Raw genomic sequence first — 22759 nt, forward strand, 5'->3', positions numbered from 1 at the left:
ATGGAAAAACACACATACTTTTTTCAAAATAAGTTGATTATATGGGTACGTAATAGAAAGTATATCCTTTCCCGACCTACTAGTTTAGACCTTTTAAAAATAAACTATTTAGCTTAGAATAAATTTAGAAAATGAAAGTACAGAGTTCCCAGGTACCCCATATTCTGTCCCCCCATTATTAACATCTTACATTAGTGTGGTACACTTGTCGAAGTGAATGAGCCAATGTCGATACAACACCATTCAACTTTATACTTCAGATTCCCTTACTTTTTATTTCATGCTCTTCTCCTATCCCAGATCCCACCCAGGATAACACACTAGATTTAGTCATCCTTCTCCAACAGGCTCCTCTTGGCTGTGACTGTTTCTTAAACTTTCCTTGTTCTTGATGACCTTGACAATTTTGAGAGTACTCCCCAAATTCATGAGTCGAAACTTAGTCACCAATGTGATGGTATTGGCAGGTGGGACCATTAAGACGTGATAGAGACTGGTGCCCTTATGAGCAAGTCCCTCACCCCTTCACCATGAGAGCAAGAGGGTGCCATCTATGAACCATGAAGTGGTCTCACCAGATGTCAAGCTGGCTGACATCTTCCCTGCCTCTAGAACCATGAGAGATAAATTTCTGATATTTAGAAGCCACCCAAGTTTTGGGTATTTTTGTTACAGCAGCCCAAACAGACTGACTTTCAAAAAGGGAAATTCTATACATCTCTATTTCAGACTCTGGAAATGATTGAGAAGAATAAAAGAGAAGAGCTTCCATAGTCACATCACTGAGAGTGGTGAGAGATGTGAGGGCTGTCTGGCTGTGACATCTGTCACCCCAGGGATCACCAGTGTTGATTTTGGCTGATTTGGCTGGATAGGTAGTTGTCCCCTTCCTCCCTAATGGCTCTGTGTGCATGCCTCCTGAATCTGGGCTCACCATAAAAACGAATGTTCTTCTGTCAAGCGTGAATGAATAGCTGTGGTCCCCTGCTAGAACCTCCAAGCAAGCTCACGAGAAAGTGGTGAAGAAGAAAATAGCAGGTATTCAGAGGTTAAAATGTGACCTGTGGTCTCATAGATCAGTGGTTATAAACCCTGGATTCAGATGCATTTCTTATTGAGTAGATGTAATGGTTCACTGCAAGGGAGGAGGAAAAGCACTGATTACCACCACTTCTACACACTTAAACTCTGGTGCTCAAACGCCTTTTGTGACATACCTCTGAGCAGGTGAGGTGAGGTAAGGCCATGATTAGCATTCACACCATGGCTTTACAGATAACCCTGCAGAAAGCATTTAAATTAGACTTGCCAGTGTTGTTTATCAAAGATAACCCAACAGAAGAGGAATAGTTTAAAGAATAACCAGAGTAACAACACAAGATTCTTTAGGGGTAACAGCTACAGAAAGCAACAGAATGACTTAAATACGCAATAGAGAAATATTTGAAATGTAGGAAATTAACTAAAACACTGATATTACAGTGATTGCCATGCATGGAAATTTCCCTACCCTGATATGTGATAGAGAAGCTTTTTTAAAGGATGGTGAAAATGAGGAAATGTCTTTTTAAAACTTCTACAAATAAAAATAAGAATAAAGACACACTGCTGTGTTTGCAAAGGATTTTTGAACAGGAAGATTTAATTCCATCTTTTACATATTTAACTGTGCCAGGGTCAAGTTCTAGGTTTATAGTATGTATTAAGGCTGACTGGAGTCCCTCCCATGGTAACAGTGGATACTCATTATGCACGTGACAAAGGGGTCAGGTTTTTCTCAGCATTATTTTATGACTGAAAGCTTTCTTAGGAATATTTGACTCCCACCTGTATTAATCTCTGTGTTTATTTTTGATTACTTGTGTTAGGGCGAGATTGCAATAAATCACTGAGTCGAACTTAAAGCAGGAGATGGAATCTTTATTCACCAGTTGGCAGTCTGGATCCACCAGCTGGTGGGCCAAGGGGCAGGTTGCAAGTCTACACCCTTCAACCTCCTCCCAGGGTTTGAGTACACCTTTTATAGTCCAAACCCATATTAAAGCATAAGTGGCTGTTGCTATGATTCAATACCATAAACAAATGTCATGAGATCAAAAATCACAAGAGAAAAGGGATTGGGCCAAAATGTCCTTAGTTGAGTACAAGTTAGATAATGGTTACTAAGGACAATAAATCTCTGACAGGGTACATAGTCCAAGAAAAATGGGAGCCAAAGAGAGAACACTTTTACATTATATAAGAATTACCATTTTGTGTTGCCAAAACATGCTCTGCTAAGCAATTGCTGATGGGTACAGAGGCAGGGCTTTCCATGGAAGAAGCATTTCTTACATGATGTGGAGTCTCAGGGCAAAATGGAGTCTGTTTGGTCATTGCCCATATAGCCTGCCCCATAAACACAATTATGTAAGCACTTTCTACCTGCCGGGCATTGAGCTAATTGTTGAAAATCAGCAGACTTGTCTTCATAGAACTTATTAAAAATGTGTCTTTGTAAATTTTCAAGAACATTTTGTATTTTATTTTCTAACAAAAGAATGTGAAAGATTATGACTGGTTCCACATCTGGTTCTATATCTGAAGCAAGTCAAATGCGATGTCTCCTAGTCACCATTAACTTAAAAAAAAAAAGAAAAAGAAAAAGATTGGCAGGTTCTTTATATTCTAGTTGGAGTGAGAAAAAAATTACAAAATATTCCAACGAAGATAATTTTAGACAGTGTTTAAATGTTGTGGAGAAAAGAAAGCAGCATGTGGCGACACAGGAGAATAGACGCAGCGGGTTAGGGTTTCAGACGAGGCTGTCCGGGAAGGCGGGTCTGCAGGTGAGACCCTGAGATTGCAGTTTTGTCATCTGCAAATGATCACATAGACTGTGGCTGGGCATCAGGACTTGCCTTCACCAATGTGCTTTTTGACCTTGATAAAAATTCAGCCTGTCAAGGGCTCCTTGGAGAAAAAAACTGGTTGGGAAGCTTGGGCAGGGCAGGTATGAGATGGGCCTGGAACATCCTGTTGCACAGGAAAGAGGGAAGTGCTAAAAAAGTGATGCTAATTGACAAGTGATACATTCCTTTGAATTTAAAGGATCAGGAATCACCATAAGGGGCTCCTAGTGGCTCAACCTAGGACACTTTGAGCACCAAAATAAATAATGAGGCCAGGCGTGGTGGCACACACCTGTAATCCCAGTGGCTCGGGAGGCTGAGACAGGAGGATAAAGAGTTCAAAAGCCAGATTCAGCAATGGTGAGGCACTAAGCAACTCAGTGAGACTTTGTCTCCAAATAAAATACAAAATAGGGCTGGGGATGTGACTCAGTGGTTGAGTGCCCCAGGGTCAATCCCTGTTAAAAATAAATAAATAAATAAATACAGCAACAGATTGCAATCCAATGACCAAAATGAGAATCCATGGGCGAATATATGTGTATGTGTACACACATACACATATATATGGACACACACATGCATAGACACATTGTTAAATAAAAATTTTAAGAGGGCATTGACTTGAACCAAGCTGCTGCTCTAGATGCCAACAGACCAAATATATAACACAAAATCAGCCTAATTAAATCAACCATGATTCTCTAACCCAAGGGTCAGCAAAATTTTTCTGTGTATGGCCAGAGGGTAAATATTGAAGGCTTTGTGGGTCACATGATTTCTGTTACAATTACTCATCCCTCCTTTTAGAACCAAAGACAGAGAGTAAACATGGCTGCTGTTTTGGGGTTTTACTTTGCGGTACCGTGCATTGAACCTACTGAGTTCAATCTGTATATAGGTCCCTGGCTCTTTTTATTTTTTTATTGAGACAAGGTCTCACTAAATTGCCCAGGCTGACCTTGAACTTGCAATTGTCCTACCTCAGCCTCCCAAGTAGCTGGGATTACAGGCCACTATGCTCAGTATGGCTGTGTTCTAACAAAACTTTATCCATCACCTATGGCTGGAGACTGTAGGTCCCTGTTCTAAATGTTTCTTCGTCCCTAATATAAGTCGAAGCCTGCACAGGGTGGAAAGCCTCATCATAGATGTGATTTAGCAACTATGAGACAGTGATGGCTGTCACTTTCACCCACTCACCACCCCCAGCCAAGTGAGAGGGCCTAGGGTATCTTGAAAAGTTGAAAGCATTTGCACAAGGACTGGCATCTGCTCCTATGGTTAGATCTTTGCTCAAGGAGTGAATTTATGGCTGAGCACCTCAACCAGGTGAGCAGGCAGAGAGAGGTGGCAAAGTGGAGGAAGAGAATCAGCCGCTGTTTGGTGTGACAATGACACATGAGATCGCCTCTGGCTCCGAGGAACACAACAGAAGGAAACAGGACTTGATTTATCCTGCCCTAATTTTGCCCAAGAGGGCTTGCAGCCTGGCCAGAGAACTACCCACACATGTGGAAGAGCGTGAGCCAGGTGAAGACATGCAGACCGCGAGCAGCTGCCACGGGAGGAGAGAAGGCAGGGGTGCTCAGAGTGAGGGAGGCTGAGCTGAAAGAAGGAACCCTTCGAGCCTGCATCCCGCCACCCAGCCCTTCCCCCCATCCAGGGTCCCGGTCAGTGGCAGGAGAAGGAGGCATTACATTGGCACGAGACTAGAGCTTTACAGGGGATGCAAAGATGATGTCTTGGCAATTGTGGAGTCTCCTCAAGGCGCTATTAGGAAATCTGCCAGAGAGAAGATTTAAAACGACACCTCTGAGGGATCAAGATTTCTGGGGGTCAAGACTTGGTGTTTAAACTCAGGTTGAAACTTGTAAAAGGCAATACTCACGTGTAGCAATATCTCCCCCATCCAAAGTCCATTTACAGAATATTTTGGGCCACATGTGCCAGAGTCAAGAAATTCCATCTGTGCATGCTCACGGGTGTGTGTGTGTGTGTGTGTGTGTGTGTGTGTGTGCATGCACTTGGTATAGGACACAGGGCCTGGCTCCTAGAAATAACTCACAATTTTTGTTGTTGTCATCGATATTATAGAAGGACCAAGAGACAAGAAAATAAAATAAAAGTGGCTATAGATGGAAGGATGAATAGTGTGAGCCAAATTTCTAAAAAATTATGGTAAAATAATATAATTCCTTATGTGATTCAGAGGGTCATCAAAAAGCATTTTTATCTTTAGTGTATAGCTTATTGGAGAAGGCAGAGAAAACATACTACTTTTTAGAAAAACTGCCAACAATTTAAAAAAGAGAGTTGGTTTGTAAAGACATGCATTTTGACCATCTAGAAAATTTATATGAGGATATACACATCTACCTGTGAAGGCAAAGTTTCAAAAGTATTGATAATCAAAATCATTAATACATATGAGTAATAGAACATGTTTTACAATTTAGTCCTCAATTCTCTATAATCTACAAGTTTACAGGGAGATTCTGTCTTTACAAAAACCCCAGGTGATTGTGGGGAGATGTTGCCACCCGAGTTTGCCAGGGATCCTTCAAAAGTAAATAAATGAGGGGAATGAGTCACCCTATTCAATTAATCACTAGAAGAATCTGCAGAGTGCCTAGATGTGTCAGGACCGGGCTGAGCACTTTAGATAAAAACCACCAAGACCAAGCCCCACCTAATAGAGTACTCCCACCTGAAAGGACAGATTTCTGGAAGGAGCCTCCCACATAAAGGGCTGAAAATGACAAGTCTGATGGGAAATCGCTGGAGTGTAGCCAGAGAGGCAGACTCGGGGAGACCTAGCCAAACAGGAGGGGTATGCGTAACCAGACACAGCTATGACATATAGGAACAGAAAATGAGCCTCATCCTTTCCCCAGTTAGAGTCAGATGAGACAGAAAGGGGAGCGTGTGGCCCTGCGTGACCTTGGTAACAGTAACCCCAAATGAGATCAGAACGTAGCCATCAAGTTGGAAGTATCACAAAACACCGTTCCGTCAGCAGTGGCCTGCAACCAAAATGCAGGAGAGAAATAGGCAAACTGAATCTGGTTAAGTGAGTGCAGCGGATAGAGTGGCCCAGTCTAGAGACTTCCAGAGAGGTGAAGTGTTTTAGAAACTTAAAAAAACAAAACAAAACAAAACAAAAAACTCCCAACAAAGGATGACATCACTCTATCCCCATCCCAAGGTATCAAAAATGAAGTTGTAGAGATGGTCACCTTTGTATCGTTATGGCTCAAATTATAATCATAGTCACAATATTGTACAAATATTGTAGATTGTAGGTCCCTGTGCAAAATGTCTCTTCTGCCAATATAGCAACCAAACATCAGGCAGTCCAAAGGCCGGTGTAGGCATGGAAAGGAAGATGTTTCCCTACGACAAGCCCGTGTGATAGCTGTAGACGGGAAGGCAGTACAAATGTTGTCAAGTGCTTTAGCCACAATGTTTGGGATAGATCCTTGCTTTTCCTATTGGGCATCACTACTTCTTTGTCCGGAGGGGCAATCTTTGACACATGTAATACCCATCAGTGAAGATTTTAGTGGGTTCAAACAGCTCTTCCAAGGTATTGACATTCCTCAAAATATCTACTCTAGGCACAAAGACGGTGGCCACACTTGAAACTGCTCTGAGGGAATTAGTGAACTGCTTCTCAAATGCCTTTACATCCTTGGAATCTGAGTCTATGACTCGTGGGGGCACATCCGAAATCCAGGAAGACCCGGACATCATGAGAGATCTTCTAGAGTCAGGCGTTCAGCGGAGGTTTGTCATTAACACTCCTAGTCAGGATGCTTCCTGAAAACCCACAGGGAGACAGTTTGGAATTTGAAAACATTGAATGGAAAAAAACATCAATCCTCATCCAGTGTCTGTTCGGAAATCTGGAAAAAGGATAAAAAAAATGCTCATAGAACCAGAACATACTTCTTGTATCCTAAAGAAACCTAGAAAGAAGAGCCTGCCACTGTATCAACTCAAGATGGACTTTGGTTGTCCCTACCAGGAAATGTGTCCATTTAGCTCTTTTTAATAAGATAGCCATGAGTTACTCCAGTGGTCCCAAGATACCTACAGTCCAGATGAACACTTAGGGATTACACTTAAGAAGATTCCAGGCAAGGGTGATTTCCTTTTTCATTCCCTTTTTGCTTGTTATTTTTTATTTTTAAATCAAGGTGATATGTAATGATGATTTTGAAATCAAGTATTATTAGAAGAGTTCTTAGAGTAAAGAATAAAGAACTTTTTTTTGGTACCAGGGATTGAAACCCAAGGGTACTTTACCACTAACCTTGCTCTCTCCACATGTAGTGTCAGTCAACAAAGGCCCTATTGTATTTTAGCTGTTTCTCCCATTGATGAATTCCATCTGAGCAATATGTTCATTCTGCCTCTTTTCGTATATGAAATTTGAATGTGAAAAAGCAACATCCTAGTTGGGCACAGTGGAACACTCCTGTAAATGCCAGCTGCTAAGGAGGCTGAGGAAGGAGGATTGTCGGAGCCCAGGAATTTGAGGCCAGCCTGGGAAGCACAGTGAGACCCTTTCTCAAATAATAAATAAATAAGCAGTAATGTCCGGTTAAGAATTAGGTTTTTAATCCTGTACCCACAACCCACAAACTTCCCTCCTATTAATACCACAGTTTTAAATTAATCGTTAACATTTATAATATCCCACAGGATCAACAGAATCTCTCTTTTAAAATCTACCTTTCGTCTATTTATTATTTGTCTTTCTTTTTCAGGACTGGGGGTTGAACCCAGGGCACAAGCATGCTAGGGAAGTTCTCTTCCACTGAGCTACATCCCCAACTCTTTTTATTTTATGCTGTGACAGAGTCTCTCTAGTCTGGAACTCACAATTCCCTTGCCTTAGACTTCCAAGCACCTGGATCACTAGGCCCCACTATTTTCTTTTTTTTTTTAAGTTGGAACATTCAATTTATTGTTGACTGAAATTTATTGGTGCTTAAGGTGCTGAAAAACCAGGGAGGTGAATCATTATTAGTTCTCTCTTTATCATTGTTTTCACTGGTTGATAGTTTTTGTTGTTGTTGTTGTTGTTTTTGTACCAGGGATTGAAACCCAAGGATACTTTACCACTGAGCCACATCCCCAACCCTTTCTTGTTAGCACGTGTCAGACCCCTGGCTAATTCACATGAAGATTTTATATTACCTCTTTCCATCTTTCCCAAGTCATTGATGATAGCTTTGTTTGATAAGTACCAGGCATGTGAGTATAGCAGGAGACCCAGTTCCTTAGTCTGTTGTATTCATATATAAAAATGTTTGGAAGGCTGATCAAGGCATTTCATTAATTAAGCCTTAAAACCATTGAAACCAAACCTATGCCAAGGTTCCTGCTTGACACGTGTTCCTCAAATGATATTATTTCTTTCAACATGTATAAAGCTAAGAAAGGCATATTGAAGAGAAGGAGTATCACTTAAGACAGTTTACCAGCTCTTCAACATATCAGAGAAAAGCAAAGTTCTCTCATTAGGAAATAGAGTCTCCTCTTCATATACTCTGCCAAAATATACCCTCCTAGCCAAAAAATGTTGTTGAGGGCCACAGCCAAGTCGGGATGACGCATGGCATTTTTGCCAGAAGTAGTGGTTGAGAGGTGATGCCAGGAGCCATTAAGATGATGACTTTTGAGTTCTCGCGGAGTTCCCGTTAAGTTCCAAGTTCCGGTTGAGCTCTCGCGGGGATTCCTGAAGAGTTCGCGTTGGTTGATGAAGTTCCGGTGGTGGGAGTTCCGGTTGGTGTGTGGTGTGTTCCTGGAGGAGCCACGTGGGTGGCATTCGGGAGAGTTCCCAGGGAGTGTGCTGGTGGAGTTCAGAAATAAAGTTTGTTCCTGCCTGAGTGGCTCGTGATTTGTGCCCAGCCAGACTGCAGCAAAATGTAGATGTCCTCTCCTGGTTCTCCAACCCACTGTTTTCTATTTTTTAAAAATACATGGAGGGCTGGGGATGTGGCTCAAGCGGTAGCGGGCTCGCCTGGCATGCGTGCGGCCTGGGTTCGATCCTCAAGCACCACATACCAACAAAGATGTTGTGTCCACCGAAAACTAAAATAAATAAATAAATATTAAAATTAAAAAAAAAAAAAATACATGGAGAGACAGGCTCAGAAGCGCCTGTCTGTAATCCCAGTGGCTCAGGAAGCTGAGGTAAGAAGACTGCAAGTTCAAGGTCAGCCTGGGCAGCTTAGCAAGATATTGTCTTAAAACAAAAAACAGGGTTGCAGATGTAGCTCAGAGGTAGAGTTAAAACCCTACCCCTGGGTTAAAACTCTAAAATAATAATAATAATGTATAAATAAAATACATATAGAGATATTTAAGAATTAAAATATTGTGATGTCACACATTTGCTTCAAAATAATCTGAAGGTGGCTAGGGAGGTGAATCATTATTAGTTCTCTCTTTATCATTGTTTTTACTGGTTGATAGTTTTTTGTGTTTTGTTTTGTTTTTTTGTACCAGGGATTGAAACCCAAGGGTACTTTACCCCTGAGTCACATCCCCAACCCTTTCTTAAATATTTTATTTGGAGACAGTGTTTAGCTGATTTACTTAGGTAAGGCCTTGCTAAGTTGCTGAAGTTGGCTTTGAACTCATGATCCTCTTGCCTCCGCCTCCTGAACCACTGAGATTACAGATGTGTGCACCACCAGTTTGACGAGTATTTGAGGGTGAATTATTGTTCTAATTTTTATGTCTGAAATTTTATTTTTTTAAAAAATATTTTTAGTTGTTGATGGACCTTTATTTTATTTATTTGTATGTGGTGCTGAGAATTGAACCCAGTGCCTCACACATGTGAGGCAAGTGCTCTACCATTGAGCCACAACCCCAGCCCCTGAAATTTTCTATAATAAAGAGATTTTGAAACTTTTTTTCATTTTTGAAGTTATTGTAAATAGGAAAATACCTTCCATGATGTTCTTCTGATTATTTTACATATAAAATTATAAATAAAAATTATAAAATGTATACTTTTGAAATGAACAAAAATGATAAAATTTGTTAATTTTTAATATCATTTTTCAACTTAGCCAAATTACTAAGTTCTTATCTATTTAACAGCTTTTTAGTAGAGTCTTTTGCATATTCTATCTATTCAATTCTATAATGTGCAAAGAAATGGTAAATTAGTCTAATTTCCAAGTATGAGGTTAATTTCTTTACCTTATTTGTTGGTAACTATACTCCAGATTATAGCATTTTAATACTGTAATAGTAAAGAATAATGAATTCCCATAATTCTATCAGTCAGTCTCACAATCATCTATAAAGTGCTATCCTTGTTACACTTACCTCCCTCCACTATATTTTTAACTGGAATACTTCACAGAAAGTGCCATCTATTGTTTTATTTCACCCCTGTAACACTCCACTGTACACCTCAAAAGAAAAAAAAATAGGACATTTCTTATCAGACATAATGTCATTGTCACCTGGATGAAATTAATATTCTTTTAATATAAATGAATACTCAATTCAAATTTCTCTATTGTCTAAAAGAACAATTGGTTTGTCAAAATAAGGATCGGAACATGTTTCATATTTGTTCATAAATGTTTCTTAAATCTCCTCGAGACTTCTGGTCTTCTGGAACAGATCTTTTATCTTGTAGACCATCCCACATTTCAGATTTGACTGATTTGCTTTCTTGTTTGGTTTTTAATTTGTTTCTCTATCGTTTCCTGCAGACGTGAAATGTGATGAAAAAGCTTGATCCGGTTAGGGTTCAGTTAGCCTGGAGGGCAGGGGACTTTCTGGGAGGTGCTGAGGGCTTCATGGTACAGGGGATCATAATGCACCATGAAGGTGCACAGGAAGACTGGCTGTCTCACTTTTAGGTATGTTATGATCAATACATAGTGACCTAACAGACAGAGGACACTTCTTTTAACTGCCTGTTGAAACACCCCTGAGAGAATCCACCCACTCACTCCCAGACTGCTCGACTTCCTGTGCCTCCTCGTCTTTGTTCTAGCAGAACTTTTGAAGCATCCTTCAATTCTTCTTCTCCATTGACTCCCACCTTCCCATTAGTTTCTAATCTGGGAGTAAATCTTGAATTAGAACCTTTCCCTCTATTCACACCACACTTCCCTAGCCAGAGAAGGTTCCACTTGGGAGCTATTTGAATAGGCTTAAAATAAAAAGAATTGTCGAAAGACAGAGGTTCATTTCTCTGACTTTCCTGGGCTGAAGACACTAAGTCTCATTCAGTGCCCTAAATTCTTTATACATGGTTACATTAAATATTTATTCCTGAATGAACTTATTCCCTTGAAGGCCACAGTAAATATTTAAATAATACTACTAATAAGTAGTATTTTTCCCAGAACTTCTTTATTAGTGTATTAAGTTACATTTAAATATTTTAACATATTAAATTTAGTTTTTTGCTAGTAATCTTATTTATAAGACAAAAATTTTACAATCCGTACTTCAGAGTCAAGTGATAATGCTCACTAGGCCTTCGAGTCATGTTTGTGGTGACAGCAAGGGCCATATGACTCCCCCAGAATTCACGTTCATGTTCAGAGAGCAATCAGTTACTTAGCATCAGCTGGATGTATACAAAAGAGTTGTTTCAGGGGACCGTTGCTAGATTAAAGGGACCTGAGATGATTGCTTGGATCCCTATAAAAACCTCAGTATTCACATTGATTCAGTTCTCAGAATGGGCCAGGTGTTTTATATGGATCATCTCCATTTATCACAACAGTTCCATGACCTGAAGCCTATTGTGATTTTTCCTCTGAGAGATGCAGACCCTGTCACCATCTAACACATAGTGGAGTGAACACTCCAAGCAGGTTATCTGACTTGCAGCAGTTATTTTTGGCCCCATCTCATGATGGCACAGTAAAATTTTCCATTTTGAAGATAACTTGACATTTCTAAAGTAAGGATGTATCATGCTGAAGGAAACTCTTACAATCATCTGCCAAATCTGCCCGTCGCCCCAAGAGAACAACAAACAATTCAACCCAACCACTTCTCTTCCTGCAGCTTGCCTGACTGCTCTTGTTTTACACATTTTTAGCTCCCTGGGATTTTTCTTGTGACATCCATCTCTTCCTGATTTCATTTTCCTTATCAAGCCTGTGAAGGGGAGAAAATACAATTTCTATTGTCAACACTTACGAACTCATGGCTGGGACAGAATCCTGTGAACAAAGTACAGATTAACCAAGAGGGAAAACGAACTAGTGATTTTTATCACTCACGCCGTGTACATCACATGAGAGAAAACTCTCTCAAAGCAATATCATTTCAGTTATTGTGCTCAAAATATCCTTGGATATTCTTTGTTCTTACACTTGCAAATTGATACTAGGATCATTGAGAAAAGCTAACAATCTTCTTTCATGGAGAGCATCCAAGAACCACCAGGAGAATGAGAACTAGAAACTCTAACTTGGATGAAACAAGAAGGCATTGAACCTTTAAACCACAAAGTATGCAAAAAGGCTTCCAAAGCAGCAAAGACCAAACCATGGTGCCTGTGGGAAGAAACAGGATCTGGATATTATTTCTATAAATATCAGAAAGAGTTAGGAAAGTAGATTTCTCCAAGGTGAGGCAACATTCCCAGACGCATAACAAGTTCCCCCATTTTTGACATGGATGAGATCTGGGTGCCTGTCTGGCCCTAAGAATGTCCATGGACCTGGTTTGAATCTGAGACAGAAGAAAAGGGCCTGATTCTCCCCAAAAGGTACTTTTTCATGTTCTCTCTTCCCTCTTTGACAGCCATGGCTGCCCGAATGCCTCGTAGCCACTCATGGCTGCAGTGGCTTCAGTCATGGATGTACCCCAATGACTTCATCCCTCTGATGCTGCTTCAAGTGTCCCACTTGAGTACACAAGGAGCCCCTGCCTCCCCGTGACTAAACAGAGGGTCTGCAGGTACCCTGTAAACAGACTTCCTCTTATCCTCATTGGTTCAGTCCGTGTATTTCTTCCCTTTATGGTGCAGAAAAAGTCCTAATAAAACGTCTTTGGGATGGTATTGCTTGGCCTGTTCATGGCTTCAAACTCCACTAAAGCAAGCTGAACTGGTTGCAGTAAGAGCTGGCAACACTAAAGGTTGCAGGCACTGAAAGCAGCCAGCAGCCAGGGCTGGTAACACTGAGGGTGGCTATCAGTCACAGAGTGGCAGATGAAGAGCAATGGAGAGCTGTCCCTAGCTGCTGGCTCTGCTGCTGAAAGGGTTCCAGAGAGCTGCTGGGAGCTGCTGGCTCTGGCTGCCAGAAGAACAAGGGGAGAGCCCCTAACACTAGGAGCTGGGAGCCACGGGCCTTCAAAGCTCAGAGCTGCTAGCATTAAGGGAGACACACTCTGCCTATTTGTGATTATTATACATATCGAGCAAAAGGATCCCCAGCCACTTGGTATGGATAAGCCAAATTTATAACTCCTCACTAAAAATCTATGGTCAAAAATTTTTCTTAAGAGTGAAATTTCTGAAGGTTTTTTTTGGGGGGTGGGGTGGGTACCTGCCGCAGTCTGTCTGGGCACAAAATAACCGAGCCACCACAAAAACTTGTAGATTCCAACAGCAACTCTTTATTCCGGAACTCTCACCGGCACTCTACACGCACGTTCTGGGAAAATATACACTCCCTCCAAAGGGCTCTGCGTACCAATACTCTCAGAACCCCGCGAGAACTCAACGGGAACTCAAGGAGCGGGCGCCTGAGGCAGCAGGATACGCCCTATTCCCAGCAGGATCCACCCTAAACCTGGAGCCACCCTAATCCCTGAGCAGGGTCACCTTTCAATCAAAAATGCCATGCGTCATTCCTACTTGGCTATGGCTCTCAGCAGGTACCAGGCATTGAACTCAGGGGCACTCAACCACTGAGCCACATCCCCAGCCCTATTTTGTATTTTATTTAGAGACAGGGTCTCACTGAGTTGCTTAGCGCCTCACTTTTGCTGAGGCTGGCTTTGAACTCACAATCCTCCTGTCTCAGCTTCCCGGGCTGCTCGGATCATAGGTGTGCACCACCACACTCAGCTTCAAAAGCATTTTAAAGTCAATAATAAGGATGCCCATTATCTTAGACTCAACATTAAAAATAAATTGTAGCCAGTTCCATATAGGAAAAAGAAGCCATAGGAATCAGAAAGATCTTTTCTGTCATGTGTAGAAATTAAGGCACGAGGGAAAGATAGGCCATACTTATCCAATCTTTGTGTCAATCTTTGTCTCCACTTTTAGGGGAATTTTCTTCATAATTGCCATAAGCTCCAAAGCAATCCTCCAATAACTACTTAGACTTAACTATGAGTTTTCCTTATTTCTCTGCTTGTTATTTTCTTCTATATTTAATTTATCTCTTTCTTAGATTAATATTTTTATATGCTTGGGGCATGTCCTCGAATGATTATTTAATAAATGTTCTGAAAGCAGTGCAAACTATTTATATTCTTCCATTCATTTTCATTCTTCAGTGACAGATTAGCTGGGTAGATAAATCGGAAATTAAGATAGTTTCCCTGGGGGCTGGGGTTGTGACTCAGTGGCAGAGCACTTGCCTAGCATGTGTGAGGCACCGGGTTCAATCCTCAGCATCACATATAAATAAATGAAAAATAAAGGTACGTCAACAACTAGAAAATATTTTAAAAAAAAGAAAAGACAGTTTCCCTTGAGTGGCACATGCCTGTCATCCCAGCAACTGGGGAGGCTGAGGCAGGAGATTCTCAAGTCAAAGCCAGCCTCAGCAACTTAGTGAGGCCCTAAGCAATTTAGCAAGACTCTGTCTCAAAATAAAATATAAAACCATAAAAAGGGGTAGGGATGTGGCTCAGTGCTTAAGCATCCCTGGGTTCAATCATCAGTACAGGGGGTGGGAGGATAATTTCCCTTGGAACTTTGCTTTGATCACTTTTAGTACCAAGTGTCACTGATAAGAAATTCGTTACCACTGAGCTTTTTCTACTTTCTAGGCAATCTGTTCTTATCTTTGGAAACTTGCAATTTTCTCTTTGACTTTGAAGACATGAAATTTCACAAAGTATCCAATGTATGAGTTTTAAAAAAAATTATTCTGCTTGGCATTCAGTGGGCACTTTCAATTAAAAGATTCAATTTTTCTTCAACTCTTGATAATGATTTTCTAAATATCTTTGATAGATCTTCTGTGTCATTCACATTTGAGGTCCTAGGATCTTACCATCTGGAAAGGAACTCTCCAAGCCATGATGCAGGGACCACAGCAATGGTCAGCTCTAGGCATGTTTCAACCCTATATAGACCACATTTTTATCTTTTAGAACTTTCCAACCCTTAAATGGGTTTTCCCCTATGTGGGTGGTAGCAAATGGCAGTATTAAGTTCTGGGGCCCTCAATGTGGCCTTGAGTTTCAGCAACAGCATCCAGTTAACAACTTTGGTGGCAACAACTACAGCGTCACAACCTATATCAAGGCTTCAAGGACAGGTTACAAGATCCTTCTGCCTGAAAGAAGCATGTTCTGCTCATCAGAATGTGGAGATTCAGTTAGGGACCATCTGCACCTCAACCATAAAGACAGATCCCCACCCCTCAGTCCACGAAGCCACCCTACGTGAAGACTGAACAAAGCATACTAAAATGTTCTCATATTCCAGGGTGTGTATTAATTTCATGTGGCTATTGTAATAAAATCACTCAACACAAATTTATCATTTTACAATTGTAGAGGTCAGAAGTCTGACCTGGGTCTCACTGGGCTACAGTCAAGGCATTGGCAGGACTGTGTTTCTAATTAGAGGATCTAGGAAGTATCAGTGTCCTTGTCATTTCTAGCTTTCTGGAGTCTGCTGCATACTTGGTTGTTGTTTTTCTGTATTTTTTTTTATTGGTGCCTTATAATCATATACAAAAATGGGACCTGCTGTTATATATTTGTACAAGCACACAATATAACAGTGTTAACTTGGTCAACTTTATTCCCCAGTGTCTCCCCTCTCCCTCCCCACCTCCATCCCTATGGTCCCTTCTCTCCACTTCACTGTCTCCCTTCAATTTTCATGAGATTCCCCTCCCCCACCTCCCCCATCCTCCCCCCCTTTTTCTACCTTCTGCATATAAGAGAAAACATGCAACTCTTGACTTTCTGAGTCTGGCTTATTTCACTTAGCATGATGTTCTCCAGTTGATTCTATTTACCAGCAAAAGGCATGATTTTATTTTTCTTTGTGGCTGACACCATTGTGTGTGTGTGTGTGTGTGTGTGTGTGTGTATCACATTTTCTTTTTCATTCATTCATTAATGGATACCTCATTGGTTCCATACTTGGCTATTGTGAACTGTGCACTATAAACATGGGTACACAATACTGCCAGAGTGTGCTGACTTTAATTCTTTAGAAGATGAGGCATGGTATAGCTAGGTCATACGTTGGTTCTATTCCTAGTCTTTTGAGGGACCTCCATATTGATTTCCATAGCATTTGTTCTAATTTACAATGTCACCAAGAACGTAAAAGTTTTCCTTTTCTCTCCACCCTCTCCAGCATTTACTCTTATTTGTATTCTTAATGGCTGCCATTCTAACTGGATAAAATCTCAGGGTGGTTTTTATTTGCATTCCTCTAACTGCTAACTATGTTGAAATTTTTTTCATGTTTGTAGGTCACCCATATTTCTTCTTTGAGTAATGTTTGTTTAGTTCATTTGTCCATTTATTATCTGGGTTATTAGTTTTGGGGGAGTGTTAAGTTTTTTGGTTTTTTTTTTTTTTGAGTTCTTTATATATTCTGAATATTAGTTTTCTGTTAGAAGAGTAGTTAGCAAAGATTTTCTCCTATTGTGGAGATTCTCTCTTCACAGTCTTAAATGTTTCCTTTGCTGTGCAGAAGTTTTTAATTTCATGCCATGCCATTTATTAATTATTGGTATTATTTCCAGAATTCTAGTTCTATTGAAGAAGGTGTTTCCTCTGACTGTATGTTGGAGTGTTGACCCTGTGATTTCCTCCACCCGTTACAAAGTTTCTGGTATAATTTCTAAGTCTTTGATCCATTTAGAGTTGATCTTTGTGCCAGGTGTGAGATATATGCATTTAGTTTTATTCTTCTACATATGAATAACCAATTTTCCCAGCACTAATTGTTAAAAAGCCTGTCTTTCCCCCCAACATATGGTTCTGGTGCCCTTTGCAGAGATCAGATGACTATATCTGTGTGGGTTTGTTTCTGTATTCTGTATTCTGAACAATGTCTGTTCCATTGGTCTATGTGTCTGTTTTTATGCCAGTTCGTATACTATTGCTCAGTCGTATAATCAGGAATTAGGCATTGTGATGTCTTCCAGTGTTGGTTTTTGGCTTAGAATTGCTTTGGCTATACTGGGTTTTTCTTCTGCTTTAAAAAAAAAATATGATTAGACTGGGTCCCCTTCTCTGATTATTACCAAATTCTTGAACAGAATGTGGGAAAAGTAGATTCTGAAATTTATATGTGTTACTATAAATGAATCATTTCTTTTCTGTATGACTTTATTAGACTATGGGTTGTACCAAGAATCATTGAATGAACATTCATGCAGGATAGAGCCAAAAGCCTTATTAATCTGCAAGAGAGGTTTAACCAAACCCTCTGAATTTTGAAAGCCGTGTGAAAATCAGTCTAACTCATTAGTAGAAGAATTGGCCATCAGAAAGAAATGAGTCGGTGGAACTGGTTTCCAAGATGGCATGTGTCCTCCCCTCCTGGGTGACCAGTTGGCACTGTGGTGTCTTTGTGACTTGAGAACTGATGCCTAAGAGCTCTGTTGCTTAGGGCTCAGGGCTGTTTATAAAAGAGTCCCTGCAAATGGACTGCAACACTCAGAGGCTGTTTTGTTTTTAAAACTGCTGTATTCTTGGCAGCATTATTCGTAATCACCCAAAGTTGGAAGCAACCTAAGTGTCCAGCAGACAACTGGATAAGCCAAATGGACTCATGCTTACAACATGGATAAACCTCAAAAACATCATGTTATGTGAAATAAAATATGTCAGATATAAAAGGTCACATACTGTATGATTTTATTTGCATGACATGTCCAGAATAGCAAAATCCACGGAGAAAGAAAGAAAATGGTGGCTGCCAGGGCCTGGGAGGAGTGGGGGAATGAGAACTTAGTATTTAATGGATACAGAGTTTCCAACTGGGAAGATGAAGAGTTCTGGAGCTGGATGGAGATGATGACTATAGAACACATGAGAGTACTTCATACCACTGAAATGAATATTTAAAAATGATTAAATGGTTAATTTTTTATTACATGGCTCTTACCATCATAAAAAATTTAAATAACAAGCTGGGCATGGTGGTATATACCTATAATTCCAGCAGATTGGTAGGGTGAGACAGGAGGATCACAAGTTCAAAGCCAGCCTCAGCAACGGTGAGGTGCTAAGCAACTCAGGGAGACCCTGAATCTAAATAAAATACAAAAATGGGCTTGAGATGTGACTCAGTGGTCAAGTGGATGTGACTCGGTGGTCAGGTGCCCCTGAGTTCAATCCCCAGTACCAAAAATAAATAAATAAATAACATAACTAATGCAAAATGTTCTGCTCCAGGACTTACAACTGAGTAGCCACAGCCTCCATTACCCTGCCTGAACCCAACCTTCATTACATGGGCAGGTACTTTGGCCTGCAGTGCCTATCTCTACCTCTCCCCATAGTCAAATCTCAAAGTTTACCCTACAGTAAAAAGCAATAAATTCTTAAAGTTGCCTATCTCTTCTCTTCCAGTTGCAAACCCCTCCCTGTTAAGGGTCTTGGAGTCTCCAAGCACTTACAGTTTGCTGGACAGGATATGACATTTGTTGACATAGGTAAACTTAGGAGAAATCCACTACAACATGCAAATATTGGAATATCTATGGGCACCCAAGTTGACTTTTCATGTCCGTAGTAAAATGAACTTAGTGTAGAGCTCAAAAGAAAAGTCTATGCTGCAAAAATAAATGTGAACTCCTCCAGTAGAATGCAGACTAGACCGGAGTGGGCATGGATGGAATCATCCAGACAGATGAGTGTGTGGCATTGCACTGAGTTAACTAAAGGAGCAAAGATGGAGGAAATATCACCAAGTGTTTCTTTCTTTTTTTTAATTAGTTGTTGATTGACCTTTATTTCATTTATTTGTTTACATGCAGTGCTGAGAATTGAACCCAGTGCCTCACACATACTAGGCAAGCGCTCTAACACTGAGCCACAACCCCAGCCCTACCAAGTGTTTCTAACCTCCCACTTGGAATGGCCAAATTAAGGATTCATTTTAATCAGGATACTTTGTGTTTCAGGGAGGGAAGTTGAACCAACAAAGAAACTATATTGCAGATTCATGATTTCCCAAAGAATGGAGGTGCAGAAAATGAAAAGCTAAAGAACAAACCACATGATTCCCACATGCTAGCATTGCTATCTGCTTCTCTCTGAAAGTCAATTTTATGCGGTAACAGCAACAATGGACTCATCTTCCCCAGCTTCACCACCAGAGAAGAGCTGATCTCTTCAATTCCACTTCAAAAGCTTCCAAGGATGAACCAATCGGTTCAGTTTAGGTCCCATGATCACCCCACTACTATCATCTGAATATTTGTGTTCAAAAATTCATAAATTGAAACCCTAACTCCATAGGTAATATTCAGAGCATGAATCTTTGGGAAGTGATTATGTCAATCATGTAGAGTCTTTGTGAATGGGATTCGAGCCCTTACCACTATATGAGGACTCAATGAGAAGGCTCCATCTATGATGAAGTGGGCACTCAACCAACACTGAATCTTCTGGTGGGTTGATCTTGGACTCCCCAGCCTTCAGAACTGAGAGTAAAACATTTCTGATGTTTATAAGCCACCCACTTTAGCGTATGTTTGTTACTGCAGCCCAAACAGACTGATACCTATCAATCTAGGAGCCGATGTGGTTGGCTTAAGCTGGATTGGAGCATACCACCTACCTAGACCCATTATCAACTATGACCAGAGAGGAAGGGTCAGTCAAGATGGCCTCCAGAATCACCAGATTTGTGTGAAAAAAATCATTTCCTAGAAAAGCAATAAGAAGCGCAAGCAGATAAAATCAAGTGTCCACTCTGCAATATGCAGATACTTGAGGCAGAAACCTACCATTGGAAGTACAGTGAGCCAAGGAAATAGATACTCTAGCCACTCTCTCTCTAGGTGCCTGTCTTTGTCTTTAAAACAGATCCCATCTTGATAATGATAGGATTCCTGCTGGCTTTGGGCATCTGCTGCTGACACTCAAATTGTAGTTCATTCAGGGGAAACTGAGGCATATCATTAGGTCTCAAATCATCATAAAACAAACAGAATTCCCACCAGGGGAGGGGGAGAATGGGGGTGGTCAGTCCTCAGCATACCCCCATTCTTCTTTCATTACAAATAAGAACTTAATCTTGCTCATCTCCATCTCCCCAAAGGTTATCCAACCAGAAGCAAGGGTTTGTTGATGACTGTTCCACACAATCCTACTTCATCAGAGCCTGGGGACCCTATTCTATTGGTTCAATGATTTTCTCTTTCTTAATATAGCAAAACATCAGCACCAGAAATCAACACTTTTTCCAGGCAGAGGTTATTGATCATGTTGAATCTAAGGTTGACTTTTATTTCCTTATCTCTCTGCTCATACACAGAAACATCTGTTGGTCCTGGATCATCATCCACATGGAGGAGAGATCCGTGAACAGAACAATAGCATCCATAGTTGATAACCTATAACCCACCCTGCTCCACAAAACAGGCCAAATGGGAGTTTATCACCATCAATTAGGTGATTCTCTGTTAATTTTCAGCAGAAGGACTTAAGAGGTGGCTCCTGGTAGGGCCATAACAATCAGTAGCTGATAATATTGTGGTTGGTCAGAGATCTCTCCTCTCATTATCTGCTCTAAGCCCTGATAGTTGTAACAATGTTAACATCCTGTGAGCATCTGTGCTTTTGTTAACATCTCTGTTTTCAAGAATCATGGGGCACCTGGCCCTTTTTACAGCTGAAATTTGTTTCAGTGGGCTGTAATCTTGCTTCTTATACTCAGTTTACAACCGTCTGGTTGCTGTCTTGAAAGGGAGCCTCTCTGTTCACATTAGATATTTTGTCCTCATCATTGCTAATGCAGAAAATTCTTAAAAAAAAAAAAAAACCATGGCTCGTCAGCAACTGGACATATCAAGCCATTTGAGCTTTCTTGGCCTCACAATCCAGCATCTCTAAGTTATCTCTGATCCCTATCTCCTAAGTTACTCTGATCCCACTTGGTAAAGGAGGGAAGAAAGAATAACTTCATGCTTAAGCTGGATGTTTATCACTTCATAGGAGCAATAGAAACAGAAGGTTATCAGAAGTGATGTGAACTTCTCCAGAAACAGAACAGGAACCCTTTAACTTATGAGTTTAGAGCCAGGCATGGTGGCACACACCTGTAATCGCAGCAACTTGGGAGATTGAAGCAGGAGGATTCCAAGTTCAAGGCTAGCCTCAGCAACTTAGCAAGGCCCTGTCTCAAAATTAAAAAAAATATAAAAAAGACTGGGATGTAGCTCAGTGGGTAAAGTACCCCTGGGTTCAATCTCCCCAGTGCCAAAAATAAGTGAATTAATAAATAAACATATGAATTATGATGATGCTTTCACTTATTCTTCACTGAGTAAATGCCTTATCTTTTTCTAAATCCAGATCATCTTGATCAAAGGGGGTTAAACTACAGTTCCATAGGAGTAAGAAGCTCTGGCATGGGATTGCATGGAAGGGTGACTGCAGATAACAACTGTGTGCTGTATATCTCAGAATGCTAGAAGGATCTTGAACATTTTGATCATAAAAAAATGACAGATGTTTGAGGAGGTAGATATGTTTAACCTTATACAACATTAACATTATACAACACGTACTTGCGTCAAAACACCACATGGTACCCCATAAATACGTATAGTTTTTGTTTTTATGTATCAGTTAAAATTTTATATATACAATCAAGTGTCACCAAGTTCTGCATGTCATGTGACATGTTGTCCTGACAAACCAAGATTAAATTACAAATTTGCCTAAATCTTTAGACGCAAGCCCATTACTTGTCAACTTCTCACTATTCATTCTCATTAAGCCACATTAGGTGATAAAATATTTCTTAAAGATCCGGACACTGTATTTTATGGAATTCAAAATGCCACTAAGACCCATAATTTTTTGAATCACTAATACAAAGCTTTGCAAATTAATAAACTAATTAAACAATCACAATGCTTTTGTACCAATGCCTTTTTCAGTTCTTAGGTAAAATTGTAAAATTTTTACATAAAACTCTTTAAAAGGGGCTTTTCTGTACCAGGGGCTGGCAAGCTACTGCACATGGGCTATCCAATGTGTTCTTGTAAATAAAGTTTTATTGGAACTCAGACAAGTTCATTCATCTACCTGTTGTCTATGGCAGCTTTTGCTCTTCAATATTGGAGTTGAACAGCTGGTACAAAGATAGAATGGTCTTCAGAGTCAAAAATATTTACCTGGGTAACTACTGTTCCAGCTTCATTTAGACACATTTGTTTGTTTTAGTTGTAGATGAACACAATATCTTATTTAGTTTTTTAAAAAAAAATTTTTATGTGGTTCTGGGGATCAAACCCAGTGCCTCATGCAAGCTAAGCAAGCGCTCTACCACTGAGCCACAACCCCAGCCTTAGATATATTTTTTAAAAAATCACCTTTTTTTTTTTTTACTTACACACAATATTGATGTAAATGTGTGTAAATGGGTTGTTTCTTTTAGCATTTATGCAAGAAAAATGGTCATTTCT

Source organism: Marmota flaviventris, chromosome 6, assembly GCF_047511675.1.
Source record: "Marmota flaviventris isolate mMarFla1 chromosome 6, mMarFla1.hap1, whole genome shotgun sequence".
In the NCBI taxonomy this organism is placed as follows: Eukaryota; Metazoa; Chordata; class Mammalia; order Rodentia; family Sciuridae; genus Marmota; species Marmota flaviventris.